The 16671-nt window shown below is 37.4% G+C and overlaps 2 protein-coding genes across 8 annotated transcripts in view; one reads left to right on the top strand and one right to left on the bottom strand.

The window, feature by feature from the left end:
• SHOC2 (SHOC2 leucine rich repeat scaffold protein) overlaps window positions 1-901 on the bottom strand; it is a 158835-nt gene extending 157934 nt beyond the window's left edge. The window contains exon 1 of one of the 3 annotated variants that reach the window (XM_074295577.1): window positions 777-901. The gene's annotated coding sequence lies outside the window, so the exon portion shown is untranslated. Of the gene's footprint in view, window positions 1-82; window positions 196-776 lie in introns of those variants that run through there. The other 2 variants (XM_074295576.1, XM_074295575.1) reach the window with 2 other exon arrangements.
• Window positions 304-16671, top strand: part of BBIP1 (BBSome interacting protein 1) — a 30265-nt gene continuing 13897 nt past the window's right edge. For 2 of the 5 annotated variants that reach the window (XM_074295592.1, XM_074295591.1), the window contains exons 1-2: window positions 820-929; window positions 12606-12822. The gene's annotated coding sequence lies outside the window, so the exon portion shown is untranslated. Of the gene's footprint in view, window positions 606-794; window positions 930-1055; window positions 1737-12605; window positions 12823-16671 lie in introns of those variants that run through there. The other 3 variants (XM_074295588.1, XM_074295587.1, XM_074295589.1) reach the window with 3 other exon arrangements.

Raw genomic sequence — 16671 nt, 5'->3', positions numbered from 1 at the left:
CTATGTGCCCCCCACCATCTCCTGGCGGGGGTGACGTCCTATTCCCCACCTGCCGCCCCCCGCCTGGGCGCTCCCTGGTTACCGTCAAGAGTCCGGACTCCGCCATCCTCCTTCCTCCTCCTCCTCTATAGAAGCGGCGCTACCCAACCATCGCCCCCCCTCCACAGTTCGCCCCGCCCAGTCCCCCCCCTACACACCGCTCCGGCCGCCCCTGCTGCTAGCCCCGCCCTCCGGCGTACAGACGTCACCAACCCACTAGGGGGGTGGGAATGCGGGCTGGAAGTCTGGGTGATCCAGAGGAAACAACTGGCAGCGGCCCTCCAATAACAACGGTGCATTAATGTCCTTACGCTCCCTCTGTACCCGATTTACAATGCTCGCCCTCCTGTCCACTAGGTGCCGCTGCCTTTCTTTCTCGGATCATAGAGGTAGTGTTCTGATAAAAGTGAAGCGGAACTCTACCCAACTTTGGCGTTGAGGCTGGGGCAGCCATTTTTAATGATGGAAAAAAAAGGGCTGGGATGAAGGAAACTATTCTTCCAGCTTCCGGTCTCATGGTTACGCTTTCCCTTCGCCCAACCTTCCCGTTTCCCGGGCAACGGCTGGTAAGTCGGAAAATTGATCGGTAGGTGATAAGCGGGCCCAAGAAAGGAACTCTTAGATGACCTGACGTTCTGCTTTAGACGTGCCAATTCAAACTTTTCACCCTCTGCCTCGTGTGGGGCAAGTATCCACACACTTGGGTAGCGCTGCTTCAGGAGTCTTTTCCCCCTTACCTGGATGGACTAACTAGAGCGTGAGGCCGTAAAACCTATCTCAACCGGAAGTCGTTTGACTGCCTTCCGGGTTGGAAGCCCAGAGAGTTCCGCAGCCGTAGTTCCCCTCCCCCAAGGGGGGCACCCAGACCTAAGCAGGATTGGAACGCCGAGGTAAGGGACGGTCTATCCCGGAGGCTAGTGGGAGAAAGTGGGTGGAGGGAAGCGAAGCGAAGGTCTGGGCTGAACGCGGCGGACCATAGATAGGAAGAGGAGACGGGCGGAGGAGTTGCTGTGCGCCAGCCCAGTTGGATGGGCGGCTCCTGTCTTCCGGTGGTGGGAGGGCGGGTCGCCGCTCCCAACTCCCCGCTTGCCTCCGAAGCTGCCCAGGGAGAGTCGGCCCCGCCTCTCCGAGCACCCCGTTCTGGGTAGGCTGTCGTCTGGCACCGCTCCCCACCCTCTCCGCCGCTGCCTCGGAGTCTAGAGGCGGGGCCGAGAGGCCGCGCTGGAGGACTTAAAACCGTGGGGTGGAGCCTGGACCGTCTCTAAATGACCCTTGTTTACCCCACGCCCGCCCTGCCCGGGAAGGTTGGGTGACGCGCTGTTAGGGGGGACGGGGCGGGGCGACTAGCGGTCTTCCCGTCTGCCGGTTCAGATCTCCGAAGACGACGCTGAAGTCCGGAGAGGACTCTCAGCCCCTGCATCTGCTAACACTGGGGGAGAAGCACTGAAAGTAGTTTTTTCCCACACTCTCCCACGAACCTAAGATTTCGTCCTTGAGTAAAAGTAAACTGAGCAGTATCTTCTCATATGCAGGAGAAAATCCAATTGCACTGATATTGAGCACCTCTTTACGTGCTGGGAGAGACTTAAAAGATTAAGGCTTGATTTGGGCTTTCAAGGGGCTTTGGGGTAGGGGACAGTGCGAAACAGTAAGCACCCTAGGAGTGATGCTGAATTGTGGAGGGCCTTAAATGCTGGGTAAGTATTTTGAACTTTATTCCCTCTAGACTACAGAGAACCATTGAAGTTTCTGAGTTTTGACCAATAGGATTGGCATGATCAGAAATTTGCTTTAGGAAAATTAATCTAGAATCAAGGAAGATTTAAAAGGGTAAAGACTGGAAACCGAGATGAGCCAAGAGGCTAATTTCTGTAGGCCAGGCGTGAGAGAAGTGGCCTTCAGCCACCTTAGTGGCAATGAAAATGAATTTGTAAAAGTATAATTAAGCTAAGATCAGTGACTACTTAAGAGATCCCTCATGTCATTCTAACTTTTTTCTTCACTGCTTTGTCAAACCATGCAGCCCCTCAATCAAGCATCATCTATTTATTTATTTCCCCGAGGCTATCGGGCTTAAGTGACTTGCCCAGGGTCACACAGCTAGGAAGTGTTAAGTGTCTGAAATCGGGTCCTCCTGAATTCAGGGCTGGTGCTCTATCCACTGCACCACCTAGCTCTCCCTAATCAAGAATTTATTAAGCACTTATCATGTACCAGGTTCTGCCTGTGCAAGTAATTAAGCAATTCCCACTCTCAAAGAGCTAACATTTTACCAAAGTAAACAAGTTCATAGATGAGTATATAGAGACTAAATATGAAGAGAATAAGGTCAAGATAAGATCGTGCAAAAGGATATTAGCAGTTTCTGGAATCAGAAAAGAATACATACATATATATATATATATATATATATATATATATATATATATATATATATATATATATATATATATATATATATATATATATAAGACAATACTTGAGCCAAAGGAAAAGATGAATTCCATGAGGCAGAGGTGAGAAGTGAGTTCAGAGGCACAGAGACAGGGAGTGTTCTGAATTAGGAACACCAAGAAAATCAATTTGGCTGTTACCTGGAGTGCAGAAAGAAGAATAAATAAAATGTTAGAAAAGCAGGTTGAAACCTGTAAACCAGACTGTAAAAAACTGTTAAGGGAAAGCAAGTTTTTTTTGTTTTTTTGTTTTTTGTTTTTTTCTTAAAGGTAACCACTGGAGTTGATTAAGTAAAGTAATTAAGTGAACAAATCTATACTGAAGAAAATCACTTGAATACTTGTGTGGAAGACATTATGTATTGCATGGAGATTTGAAGCAGGAGACCCAATTAGGAGGAAAATGTTTAGGTGATGTGATTCTGAAATTTGTGAGTAAAAAGAAAGGAAATCAGATGCGAGAGATTTAGAAGAAATAGAAACAATGAGATTTGGCAAATGATTGGGTATGTGGACTACAATGGAAAAGTCAAGAGTAATTTTAAGGTTATGATATCTGAGAAAGTGGAAGAAGGATAGTGCCTTAGAAAGAGAGAATTTTGGAAGAGAGGTTGATTTAGGGGAAAGGATAATGGGTTCTGTTTTGGGCATGTTGAGTTTAAGATTCTGTAAGCCATTCAGTTTGAAATATATAGCAGCTAGTTAGTGATAAAGCACTGACGCTTAGGAAGAAACCTGCGCAGGACATGTAAATCTGAGTCAACTAATTAGATTCTTGGGGGGGTGGATAAGATCTTCAAGAGATAATAGTGAGAAAAGGGAAGCAGGTTTAGGATAGATCCTAGGTGAAAACCACATTTAAGATGTGATACGGATGAAGTGCAGCAAAACAAACTGAGAAGTCAAGTTGGTAAGAGAACCTAGAGAAAGTAGCGTCAGGAAAACCCACATAGGGGAGAGAATATTCATGAGACTGTAGCCAGTAAAGTCAGTGCAGCACAAAAGTCTAGGACTGAGAAAATTCTTTGTAAACATAAAGATCCAGGATGAGGTTTTGGTTCTTACCACAGAACTATAGACTTTAGAAAGAATCATCCTCTCCCCACCCTCCACCCATTTTCTGTCTGTGAGTAGTCATTAAAATATCTAAAGTTCCTTGGTAGGATTTGTCTATACCTTTATACCTTTCTAATTGAATCCCTAAATCTAACATAAGTACCTTGGAAAACAACTAGAACTCCAAGTTAACTGGCTGACTCAAAGTTGGTCAGGAGGCATTGAAGGTCCTGCCCTATTACACAGAGAACAAGCGATGCACTGGAGTCTCATAACACCTCCAATGCCTTTGTTCAAGCTTTTTTTCTGTGGTTAGAATGCTGTCCTGAATTCCTGCTTAACGGTTAAAGTCAAACTGAATTCCATCTCTACTTAAAAGTTTCTGACCCTCTTCTCTGCTACTTTTTTTTTTCTGCACCCTAGTTATTTGCACGTTCTCCCTTAGATCTCATTTATCACCTTATTTCATAATTCCCTAATCTACTTATCATGTAATATTGTGCATTATAGCTGGAGTAACCTCTCCCTACTAGACTGTTAGTTAACTCTTTGGTGGCAGAGACTTTTATCTATGTTGTGTTATTTCCTCTTTTGTTGAGCTCTGTTCATATCAGAGACAACTATGTTGCAGTGGATATAAAACTGGAGTTTGAGTCAGGACTATCTTTAAATTCCACTTCATCAAGTTATTAGCTGTGTGACCTTGGACAAGTCACTTGACCTCTATCTTAGCTTCATCAACTGTAAAATGGGTCACTTACCTCCCAGAATTGTTGAGAGGATAAAATGAGAAAATATAAAGCATTTTGCTAAATAAATGCTATTATTCATTTTTCTTATTATACATACTGTGTATCCTTAATATTATATACTGTGCATATTGTCACTTAGCTAATTTTTTAAATCCAAAACTTGGGGAAGAAAGGAGGTGCCTCTGGGCAAAAACTAAAACTATGATTTCATTAGTACAGGAAACTCTTAGTAAGGAAGCTGTAACTTGGATTCTTAAAGAGTTTCTAGGGTATTGGAAGTTTAAATTACTTGTCTTTGTTAAAAAGTAGAACTTGACCCCAGATCTCCTAGACTCTTAGGACAGTTCTCAATTCACTCTTCCACTCTACTTCCAGAATTTATGTACAGAAAAATGATTCTTCTTACCTTGATAAGTCACTCTGATCTCATAGAAAATTTTCTGCTCCCTCTAGGATCTTTTTCAACTCAGCTGAATATATTTATTATTTTTTTAACATTTAAATGTATGTCAGATGTATGTGCTGTATCTGTAAAATATGTTTTACAGAGAACTAGCTTGTCCCTGGGGATAACATAGCATTTACTTTTCTGTCTCCACCTGTAAAGTTTGTATTTTCTCCCTCTATTAGCCATAAAAGCTGCTTCCCTTCAGCAAAGTATTCCTTCATTACATTGCGTCATCTCTGGGTGTAGGCAGTGTAGCAAAATGTACTGGTGTCAGCATTGTTTCACCAATTTCTGTAGGACTCTTAGAAGCCTGTAGGCTGTTTTTAAAAGATGTGTGGGCTTTGCAATTCAAAATGTGATGAATTTTGTTATCGGGCAGATATCTAGGTAAACCACCAGCCTAGTCACATTCCAGCTTGGGCAATGATATTCTTCTACCTGAAATTTTTTGCAGTTTTACTTGAGCTTCATATATTTACATATTAAGGATGACCCCTTAGTACTGGAAGTCAGGTTATACTCCAAAATTACCATATCTTATTTAATGTTTAGAAAATGCCAGTACATTTCTGTATTAAGAGCTGGGCAAGCCCCTGAGATGAAACTTGTCACCTTACTCTTCTGTCCTGAAGTTTATAATCTTGAGACTAAAGTCATAATAAGAAAAACACCTGTTTGGCCAGAATATTCTTAAAGAAGAAACATGAAATTGTCTATAATTAAATTTACCAGCAAACCAAACAGGAAAAAATTGTCTGTTAAAAGGTTGGCTAATTACGCTAAATTGGTAAGGCAAATTAAAATTCCCTTTAGGACAATAAAGATGTAATTTTTCACCATTCTAAATCAACTGTTCATTTCATTCAAAGCTTGATTATGATTGTAGCAATGATTATGAAGGAAACAGTAAAAAAAAAAAAAAAAAAAAAAAAAAAAAGTGCTAGAGGCCTGGTAAGGCCTTATACTTGTGTAGGCTGTAAGTGGTACTTGAGCTGAGCTTGAAAACAAGCTAGAGGCTAAGAAGCTTCAGCTTCTCAGCTTTAGCTCCCCTAAGAGGAAAGAGTATCCCAGGTGGAAGAGGAGGAGGGGATGGGGGAAGGAGGGAAGGAGAGAGAGAGACCCCCTATGTAGAGGTGTAGAGATGGAATATATAATTTCAAATTTGGGAATAGCTAGACAAGTCAGACTAATCACACTGAGTGAAGGCATGTTCTTTCAACAATTTCAGCCTTGGAATGAACTCTGTCCTCCCTGAAAACCGAGGCCTTCAGTTTCGGCTTCTAAATAAAGTCCGTAGAAAATGCTATTCATTGGAGGGGGGAGGGTATGATTTTCACCAAGAGTGTAATACGGGTTAAAGTTATATATGTGTTGGCCAAAATCACTTCAAGATTTTCATCGTAGACCCATTTTAGAAGCTAGGCTGTGTACATTTTATTTGCATGAGTCTTAAAGTTAATTAGCCAAATTGAACATGTTGCCACATTATCCTACCAGCAGATAGATGCCTGATAGTAAAACAGAATAGAATCTGTACAGTCTCCAACTGTGTAACATATGAAATCAAGCAGGCTGGTACCAAATGAATGTCAGCAATCCAAATTAAATACTCTGCTAAAAAGGGCATTGTTTGCTGAACAAGAAAGAATGTGATAATGGACAGCACTTTTCTCAGCTACATTCTCTTTACCAGAGTTTTTTTTTGCCATTTCTTCCCTTTAAGTTTGCCACCTTAAAAAGTTCAATGTCGGGGTCTCACCTTGTTGTCCGGGGTCTGAGCAGCCGCTTTATTTAATGTGCAAAGTGACGAAGTGGGAATCCAGATAAGTTCTCCTGGTGGCTGGCAGATAAACAGAAGAGGAAGGAGGTGCTGGAGCTGCTGCAGGAGCTGAGCCCACAGCCTCCAGGCAGGGGCGGGTTTGGGAACTTAGAGGGCCGAGAATCTGCTGCACCAGTTCCGGCTCCAGCCCCAAAGTGGCAGTGCAGGGAACTCAGGCCTCCCTGAACTCCCTGAGAGATAGGCTGGAGATGCAGGCGGCACTCCCTCTCAACCTCTGGGCCCTCCACTGGCTCCCTCAGAGGCTGCAGCCTCTGAGCTGACAACAGAGTTGGGGAAAAGGGGAGTCTGGCGCTTATTATTGTTACTGAGTTCAGATGTGTGACAGGAATGATATATTTGATAAGGAAGAATGTTTTCGATCTAACTGGAGGACTATGGAGGAGGTTATGGAAATGTGAATTCAGAATGATCAGGTAGAAATTATGAATCCATGTACCATCTGTAACAACTTGTGAACCAATGTCTGAATACTTTGTTGCTAGTTTAATTATAGAATGGACAACTCACTATGTACTTCAATGGGATTTCTTTGTATTTTTCATATCATTGCCTGGCATGGTTTATATTTGACTATATTCAACTCAGGGATTTTTCAGAATTTGCTTATGCAGTAGCTTGTTTCATCCAAGAATCCATAACAATATACATTTTTCTCTCAGCATTGTAGGCCCCTACATATACCATTTAACCAACAGGACACCATATATTATGCTGCGGAGGTTTGGCAGCCGAAGTCCTTGACTTATGATCACAGCTTTGTGATTAAGAAAAGGAAAAAAGACTATTATGAATTATGTTTACATAGATGCTTTTAAAATCTACCTTCAATAGTTTTATTACATATATGTTTTGGTATTCTTTAATTTATTTTACATGGCACTTGCATACGTGAAAAAGAAAAAAAATTACACATCATCTTGATCAGCTGGTACTTTGTTTTGTACAAATAGACAGACAATCAAGAGAATCAGTTCCAGAATCCTTTAGAAAAGAAAGGGACATATAATTGCTCTACAGAAAAATATGACAATATTCTTCAGTAGAGAAAATTTCAGATTTGGCAATAGACTTGTCTGGTAAATTTATGGAATGAAATCATCTTTGGCCCATTGACTAGCTATCATAGGACTAAATAGTAATCGTATGCCTATATGGAATGTCTAATATTGTGTAATGGTTCACAGTGAGAGACTACTGGAGAAACTTCTTGTAGTTGATGCAGAACAAATATAAAAATTGTATTAAATCAAACAAGAAAAAAAAGCTGGAGTTTTGTATTTATATGTATATATGAGAGTTTGTTTTGGGAGATATTTTTTATCTCACTGCAATGAATCAAGAGTTTAATTTTTTATTTTAGCCATGTATTGAAGGCATCTTTTTTTTGGCCAGCTCTTAGGTGGTTGTCTTGAATCATTGTTAATCACTACTGTTAATCATTGTAATTAGTGTAGTTTAAACCCTTCTTTCCCTGCACCCCCAATCCTTATTGTACTTTTTCTTAATTTTTTTTCCAGGTGAGAGGTTAGTGTGAGTGAATGTTTTGATAGTTGTGAGAAAAAGATGAATTTCAAAAATATTTCACACGTAGCCTATTTTCCTTCACAGTATGTCTTATTGTTAATAAGAGTGTAATTTGGGGTGAGGGGAAGAAGGGGAAAATTTGGAACAAAATGTTTTGCTGGGGTCAATGTTGAGAAATTTACCCATTGATATGTTTTGTAAATAAAAAGCTTTAGTAAAAAAAAAAAAAAAAAAAAAAGTCATTTCATGATGCAGTTATTTGATACCTTTTTTTTAGTAAGTATGAGCCAAATATTCTATTAATTAGTAAATTATAAAGCATTAAGAAGAGTAGAATGAGTTTACTGTTAGATTTAATTTCTATCAAACTAAGTCTACTGTTAGCTTTTCTTTTGTGTCTACTACTGTTAATCTAATCTAATTTAAATTAATTCATTTAATTAAATAAATTAGTGTAAGTTGCAAATGCATTCTGAAATTCACCCTTCCCTTCCCATCTTTTAACTTCCTTTTGACTTTTTTGTCTGGCTCTTGTTAATTTGTTGTTAGCTAGACTTTTTTTTTTTTTTTTAATGGACAAAAATTTAAGGGAAAATGCATAAGCCTTTTTTTTATAGTGATATTTATGATTCTTTTTCTTCACAATTAGATGGTATGTCACAATGAATGATGTCTACTGGCTAATTGCAGGGCTAGCAATGGCAGTTTTGATTTCCAAGTTATTTCAATTATTTTGTCCAGGTGTAATGTGTAGCATATTAGCAATACATGTATATATGGAAAATTAATAATTTTTTTCACCTCACTGAGCCAGTCCATTTAATTGTCTAATGATGTAGGTAAACACAGTAAAAGGCATTGCCCAATATAGTAAAAATGACAATTCTATCTAATTTACTTATAAAGCTATCAAGACTAGAGAGAGAGATTTGAGTTATCTTCATTGAGGTAGTAATTGAAGCAGTAGGAATTCAGGAAATTGCCAAGAAAGTATAAAGAAAGAGAAGAGCAATAATGTTCTCCAACAATTTGGGAATGCACAAGTCAGAACTAGTATCTTCAAAGGAAACGAAGAAATAGAGGTAGAAAAGAGCTCTGCCTAAAGTCAGAGAGGGAGAGTATATATAGAAAAGGATATTGGAATGTTAAAGTAACTAGGTGAAGCAGTGGATTGAGCACCAGCCCTAAAATCAGAAGGACCTGAGTTCAAATTTGACCTCAGACACTTAACACTGCCTAGCTGTGTGACCCTGGGCAAGTCACTTAACCCCAATTGCCTCAGCCCAAAAAAAAAAAAAAGAAAGAAAGAAAGAAAAGATATTGGAATGTTAGTGAAAGGAAGGGAAATACCAACAGTGTCATATCTTGCTAGAGTTCAAGTAGACTAAAGATTGAGGAAAAAGTTATTGGATTTAATAGTGATATAATTGGTGACTATTGAGAGAATAGTTTCAATAAAGCCAGTTTGCAAGGATTTAGAGTAAGTAGTGAAATGAAGCATTAAGTATAAATTTTTTTTTTGAGGCTCTCATTCCCAATCCACTAAGATCAGCAGGATAATTTCAGAAAGGCCTAGAGAGACTTGCATGAACTGATGCAAAGTGAAGTGAGTAAAACATTGTACACAGCAACAGCAAGATTATATAATGATCAATTCTGATGAATGTGATTCTTTTCAACAATGAGGTGACTAAGGCCAACTCCAATGGTCTTTTGATGGAGAGAGCCAATTGCATCTGGAGAGAGAAGAGTATGGGAACTGAATGTGGATCACAACAGTATTTTCACCTTTTTTATTGTTGTGTGTTTGCATTTTGCTTTCTTTCTCTTTTTTTTTTCCTTTTTAATCTTGAATTTTCTTGTTTATTATGATAATTGTGGAAGTATGTATAGAAGCATTGTACATGTTTAATATATATTGGTTTATTTACCATCTAGGAGGAGGGGTTGAGGGGAAGGAAAGGAAAAGAAAAATTGGAACACAAGGTTTTGCATATGTTTTGAAAATAAACAGCTTTATAAAAAAATATTTTTAGCACAGTGCCTGGCACACGATAAATGCTATAAAAATGTTAGCTAGCAATAGTGGTGGTGATGGTAAAGATCATAGTAGCAGTTGGAGAAAGCAGTTACAATTGAATGATGAGATCACAAGCCAAATTCTAAAGAGTTAGAAGACAACAACAACAAAAAAAAAAAAAAAAAAAAAAAGGAAGGAGAGGCAACAGATAGAGATGGCCTTCTCAAGAAGTTTAGCTGCAAAAAGGAGGCGAAATATGAAACTATTGCTAGTGGGAATGGATCAATCAATTGAAGATTTTTTTTTTGAGGTTATCTTTTTGTTTGTTTTTTAGATAAGAGAGAGAATCATTTTTGTTAGCAGTACCAACACAGCCAGTAGACAGGAAGAAGTTGAAAATAAGTGAGAGAATGGCCTTGATAGAAGAAACAATCTGCTCTGCTTGTGCATGTAAAGGGGTTTGCCTTGGCAAAGAGCCACCCCTTTCCATGAGGCAGACTTAACATTCACCTGTTTAGTAGAAAAAGAAAGCTGCTAGTTTAGAAGAAAGAAAAAGTAAATTTGATCTAGCATAACTTGTTCCTGATGAAGGTGCATTGGCTTTCTGATCACTGATGAGTTTAGTCATTTCTATTTTTTGAAAAGGAACCTATTTTCCCTTGTCTGACCCTATGAGTACCTCTTCCATATTCCATAATCACCAAAGAAGCATTTATTCTATTTCTCCAACGTGTCAGACACTCTGCTAGGTGCTAAATATATAAAAACAGTGAATAAGACTGTTTCTGTGCTCAAAGAGCTTGAATTTTAATGACAACAAACATATATAAGTACATACAAAATAAACATAAAATAAATATACCTATATTCTCAGCTACTGGGGACCTTGAACCTGTTGGATCTCTTGATGTTGGGTGTTCTGAACTGCAAAGATCAAGTGTTAATATTAAGTTCAGCATTGATAGGGAGGTGGGGTACAGGGTAGCAGCCCTAAGTAGAGTTAAATTAGCCCAATCAATCAAATTAATCATTCAACATTTATCAAGTGCCTATTATATGCCAGATACTATGCAAAGTGCTGGGGATACAAAAAAGAGGCAAAAGATTGTCCCTACCATTTAAGAGCTTACTATCTAATCATAGTGACAATATGCAAAAAATATATACAAAGCAGGTCACATATAGAATAAATAAGAGATAACTAAAGTCTTCTAATAATCTGTGGGATTTTAGTTAAGACTTCAAGGAAACCAAAGAAGTCAATAAACAGCACTGAGAAGGAAGAACATTCCAGGCATGTGCGACAGCCAGAAAAAAACCAAACCAGGAGATGGAGTGTCTTGTTTGCCAGGACACTGTTACTGTATTAAAAAGTACTTATCAAAGAATAAGATATAAGAAGACTAGAAAGGTTGAAGGGAGATAGGATACAAAGGGCTTGAATGCCAAACCAAGCATTTTAGGTTTTATGATGGAGTTTATTAAATAAGGATAGAGGGTAATAATGATTGAACTTGCTCTTTGGGGGGAAAAAATTAATTTCAGTGGCAGAGAATATATTAGAGTAAGAAGAAACTTTAGGCAGATAGACGTACCAACAGACTACATCAATAATCAAGAATAAGTTGATTAGGACTTGCCCTAGTGTGGTAACAGTGTCAGAAGAGAAAGTATTTAAAAGATATTGCAGAGGTAACATCAACAGGCCTTGGCAACAGATTTGATGGTTGGGCCCTTACCCCTTCCTCCCTCCCCAACCCCCAGCACATCAAAGGGAAGTGAGATGACCAGAATAACTCATGGGTTATAAACTGAGAGGCTAGAAGGATGCTGTTGGCCTGCATAGCAACAGAGAAGGTAGGAGGAGAAGTTTAGGGGGGAAAATAAGTAAAGCTTTGGACCTATGGAGTTTAAGTTATGAAGATGTCTCAAAGACAGTTGGAGGTTCAAGAATGTTTATCAGCAGAGAACTTGGGACAAGATAGATTTGAGAATCATAAGCATAGAAATGGTAATTAAATTCATAGGAGTTGAATAGATCACCTGGAGAAGTATCCAGAGAGAAGGTAGCCAGAACAGAGTGAGAGGGACTCCTTTTAGAGGATGTGATCTAGAAGAGGATCCAACAAAGGAGACAGAGAAGGAACAGTCAGATTATGTAGAACTAGGAGAGAGTGGTATTCTGAAAATACAGAAAGAAGCAAGAAGGTTGATCATTGCTTTTCAAAAGCTATAGAAAGTTCAAGGAGCATGAGAATAAAGAAAAGACCATTGCATTTGGCCAAAAAATAATAATAATAATAATTTTGGAGAGGTCTGTTTTGTTAGAATTATGTCAAAAATAGATTGTAAGGAGGAAAGAAGAGAGGAGAAAAAGTGAAAGTTATCTATAATAGACAACTAATTTTTTTTTTTTTTTTGAGTTTAACTACAAAGTGAATCAATCAAGCATTTTTGTTTTTTGTTTTTCCAGGATGGAGAGATATATATGGACATGTTTGTGATAGTAGGAAATGAACCAGTGGACAAGAAGAAATTGAAAATAAGTAAAAATGGGGCTAACAGAGGAAAGAATCTGTTGGAGGAGATGGGCAGAGGAATAGGCAGAGGAATATCAGTTTCAGATCCAGTGTATCCTAAAGCATTTTCAAAATCAGATATAATTTTTAAGCATATATTGGTGTTTACAAGTAAGAATTTTTAATTTATTGTATTTATATTACCAGTGTCTAGAACAGTATCTGATCCATGAAAAAAGCTTAATAAATTTCTCTACTTTTCCTTTCCATTTCTTTTTTAGTATGTTCTCCCCCCTTTTTTCTTTCCTTCAAGATCATCAGAATATAGCAGAAGTGTGTCGACTTGTGTTTGTATTTCAAAGTTTCAGTTCTGTTTTGTTCTTTCCATCAAGAATGCTCAAAAGTCTTATATATAATCAAAGGTTCATTGTTTTCCCTCTAGAGAATTATGCGCAGTCTTGCTTGGATGAGTTATTCTTGGTTAGAAATCTCCATTTTTTGCCTTTTGGAGTGCTGTTTTTTAAATTTTCCACTTTTTTATAGTGGTAGCAACTAAATCTTGTGTGATCTAATACTTGAACTCTTTCTGGCTGCTTACTGGAAGCTCTGGATTTGGGTTATAATGTTTTTTAGAATTTTCATTTTAGGGTTTCTGTCAGGAGGTTACTGATGGATTTTTCAGTTTTCACTTCACCCTTTCACTGTAATAGATATGGGCAGGTTTTTTCCATGATTTAAAAATATATTTATGATTTCTATTTTATTAATATCTCTTCCACTATTCCATCCCCATTGAATAAATTAAGCCTTCCCCCAAAAAAAGCAACAAAATGTTCAATATATTACTATATTGTCTATTAGAACAAATTCCCTTGTTGCCCATATCTGAAAATTCTTCTTTCTGCATTTTAAGTTCATCACCTCTCTGACAGGAGGTGAGTGGCATATTTCATCTTCATTTTTTTTGGAATTGTGGTTTTTCATTGCATTTATCACAGTTCTAAAAAAAACCTTTCAAAGTTTTTTTTTTCTCTATATGGTTGTTAATCATTGTATAGATTGTTTTCCTAGTTATGCTCACTTCAGTGCACTTCAGTTCATAGAGATCTTCCAAGGTTCCTGTGTAGCTGCCCATTTCATCATCTCTTAGCACACAATATTATTAGTCTCCAATTCCTTTATACGTCTTAAGAGCTCTTTATTGAATATAATGTTTATTGCATTATGACCAGTGAATTTTACTTTTTCTGCTTTTCTCCATTTTTTGAGATCATTATTCAATACATATTGAAGTTTTGTAAATGTGCCCTGTAAGTTTAATGTACATTTCTTTATATTACCATTGAATAACCTCCAGAGATTTGTCATAAAGTTCCATTTGGGTCCTCTTTTCATGTTTATCTTTTGACTAGATTTGTCTAGATCTGAAGGAGAATATAGTAAAGGCTCCTATTTTAAGTTTTATTCTCCATTTTTCCAATTTGATTTATTTTTCATTTAAGTAGATATAATTTCATTGGTTGGTCTGTATATTAAGTAGTGATGGTAATTGGCTCTTCATGGTGTCTTTAAACATAGGGTAATTTCTCTGTATTTTTTTAATCTAGAATTATTTTCAGTAGTCTTCTTTGAAATAGTGGGAAGATTTTTAGTTCACTTGAAACAAAGTAGATTTTGCTCTAGCTCATTTTAACTTTGTATGGATATTTCATTTGAAGTGTGGTTCTTGTAAATGACATACTGTCAAATTCCACTTTCTGCTGTTCTTTTTGATTTTCTTTATGGTTAAGTTCATCATATCCATATTCTGTATTGTTCTTTTCTCTAAGTCATAATCATCTCTTGGGGAGCTTCTGGAAGCAGCCTTAGTTTCCATTCAGTTCAATAATCCCAAATGCAGCCAGGAGTTAAAAGTCTTTTCTTGGGTCCTATTACCTTTAATAGAGGCCTATCTCTCTCCTTGGTTCCAAGAGCTCCCTCCGAATCTCTCCAGCCAGCTTCATTCAGCCTTTCGTTCTCCCAATGTCTCCAGTCAGCACAAAGGTGGAAGTTGGAATGAATCTTAACTCTGAATCTCTGGGAAGTCCTCCTTGGTCCTGAGAGCTTCTTCCTTATATGCTACACACCAATCATTACATCACTAGGAAACCATTATTTGTTGTAGGATTAAATCAATGCTAAATTAGATTTAACCATTGTCTCCTCAGTTCCACTCAGTACCTTGTTTCAAGTTCTGGCCCATAACATCTCCTTGTAGGATCAGATCAATCATACTGAACCATGCTAAATTAGATAATTATTGTCTCTATCTATTTCAGTGACTTAGCACCTTGTAAGAATCCTAACAATATTCCAATTTGTGATTGTTAATTTTGTGTTGTCTTGTACTTTTTTCTCCTTTTTCTCCATCCTCACCGCTTTACCGATAAGAAGGTAGTAGAAGAAAGGGAGTTTTTCTGCCATTTATGAGCTTATAAATGGAAGTACCTATTGAAGATCTTCTCTGGTCCCTTATTCTGTTTTTGCTTTCTTCCTTCTCATTTAATCTTCTTTCAAGTTCTCTTAAATATTCAGAAAGTTTATTCCTTTGTTATGCTCACCCTCTTAAATTCCATTTCTACTTTCCCATCATCCCTTTCACACCATTTCCCTTTGAGTTGAATATCTTTACCAAAATGTGTAGGTGTGGGTGTGTGTAGAATATATGTTATCAATATATCTGTTCAGATAAATGTTAGATTCATGGATGCCACTTTCTCCCATTCTTTCCTCTGTAGCTATAATCTTTCCTTTTTATCCACCTCTTATTTGAAAAGTGATTTTCCTTCCTTTCTTCCTCCTTTATTCCCTAATATAATCTCCTGTTTCTATTTTTTTGTCTTTCAAGATCATTAAAACAAAACAAAACCACATATAGGCTCCTTTTTACCTTTATGATCTTTAAAGATACCAGCATTCTAAACATTATTTCTTCTCCTAGTAGTAATATATAAACAATTCATCCCCATTTATTCTCTTTAAATTATAAACAAAAAGATATCCCTTTCTATTTTTCTCTTGGTTAACCATCATTTCTATGTCAAATATCTACTCTGTTCTGGCCTTTTCATCAGCAATACTTGGATATCCTTTATTCCATTAAAAACCCATTTTTCACCCCAATGGGATTATACTTAGTTTCTCCTTATCTTTAATTGTAAATCTTTATCCTCTTGCCTTTTAGGATGTCATATTCCAAGCTCTTAAAAAAAAAATGGCAGCTGCTGTGTCTTGTGTGATACTTATTGTAGCTCCTTGGTACTTGAACTTCTACTTTTCAGGTGCTTGTATTTTTTTTTTCTTTGACTTGGAACTTTTAATTTTAGCTGTGGCATTCCTGGGAGTATTAATTTTGAGGTTTATTTGTGCACATGACCAGTGGATCCTTTTTATTTTTACTTTAATCTCATGTTCTAAGAGTTCTGTTAGTTTTCTTTTAAAATTATTTGAAAAATAGTATTAAGATTTTTTTAACTAATAGTTTTAGATAGTCCCATGATTCTTTATATTATCTCTCCTTGATCTATTTTTGGGCAATTATTTTTTATACATTTTTATATTTTTTTCTATTTTTAAATCTTTTGTTTTATATTTTAGTATTTCTCATTGTCTAATGAGTCATTTTCCGTTTAGCCCATTCTAGTGGATCATTTTCTGTTTAGAGCAGTTCTTTTTGGTTTTCTACCACCTGTCATAATTTGCCATTCTTTTCTCTCTAGCTTTTCCATTTTTTATATTGTTTCATTTCTTCTAGTTATTCCTGCAGTCTGTGTAGCCAGCATATTTTTCCCCTAAATTTTTACCTTAGATAGTTTGAGGTCATGATCTTCCTTTATCTTTTAGGTATTCTCAGTAGTCAGAGCTTTCCTTGGTTTGATCATCTCATCTGCCTCTGTGTCTAAACTGGAGGTGTTAGGGGAATGGGGATGACTGGGGAAAGTATATTTAATTAAGTCTCTGTAACTGAATGGCATAAGCAGG

The sequence above is a fragment of the Sminthopsis crassicaudata genome, chromosome 2, assembly GCF_048593235.1.
Source record: "Sminthopsis crassicaudata isolate SCR6 chromosome 2, ASM4859323v1, whole genome shotgun sequence".
Lineage (NCBI taxonomy): Eukaryota > Metazoa > Chordata > Mammalia > Dasyuromorphia > Dasyuridae > Sminthopsis > Sminthopsis crassicaudata.
The sequence above is the reverse complement of the archived record's forward strand: the minus strand, read 5'-3'. Positions and strand labels throughout refer to the sequence as shown.